Here is a 974-nt window from a genome sequence, read left to right as displayed (position 1 = left end):
CTGAAGAGAGGGAGAGGAGGCGGGAGCACAAGAGAGGGAAGGGTGGGGCGGTGAGGAGGAGTCAGGCTAGACAGGCTGTGTGTGCGCGTGTGTATGTTTGTGTGTGTGTGTGTGTGAGAGAGAGAATGTACACAGAGCAGCTGCAGAGCTTTATCTCTCCCTGCACTGGCCCTATCTTTTTCTTTCTCATTTCACTCAGACGGAGCTCTCGCAGACAAACTGACCTCAGCGACTGGTGCAAGTGGTCTGTCAATAAACCGCCGTGACACTGACGATACTGAGCAGCTCCCGGGTGGGTGAAAGTGTTTGAATGTGCGGATCTCACCCTGCTCTTCCCTGCTGCCATGAGGAATATATTCTTAGCCCTCGTTTCTGGTTGAAAAAACGGCTGTGACAGTCGACTTCAAAGCAAATACATGGAAGAATTTCAGTTTCAATTTGATAAGAGTGATACAAACCCTCTGACCTTGTACACAAACACTGCAATATAATCAAATAAGTCCAAAGTGCATATGAATGATTCATCACCTCATAGCGGGTTCTTGGTGTTAATCCATGGCAGAAAAATAACCTGTTAACAGGATCATCCCCTGCATCCAAGGAGGGAGTAGTCCACCAGTCTGGTGCATTATAATCCCAGTGAGGGACAGAATAATTCCCCCAAGTCATCTTGAAAGACGAAGATGTCTGACACTCAAAACCAAGTTGTTTCTGGTCTTATATATTTGTTTCCTCGGGGTGGAGTTAATGGAGTCACAGGTCCAATCAAGTTCTGATGCCGGGGAAAAAAGGACGTTTACTGTGCGTGTGTGTGTCCGTGTGTATATGTATCTCCTCACCATGGAAATGAAAGTAAGTCCATTCATGTATATGTGTGTGTACGCGCATGTGGTTGAACAAGGGGCAAGACAGCATCTCTGTTTTTGGGCATGGGGCAGGTCCAGTAGCTTAGGGAGTATTCCTGGATTCAACGT

Source organism: Ammodytes marinus (genome assembly GCF_949987685.1).
Source record: "Ammodytes marinus genome assembly, chromosome: 13".
NCBI classification, from domain to species: Eukaryota; Metazoa; Chordata; class Actinopteri; order Uranoscopiformes; family Ammodytidae; genus Ammodytes; species Ammodytes marinus.
The sequence above is the reverse complement of the archived record's forward strand: the minus strand, read 5'-3'. Positions refer to the sequence as shown.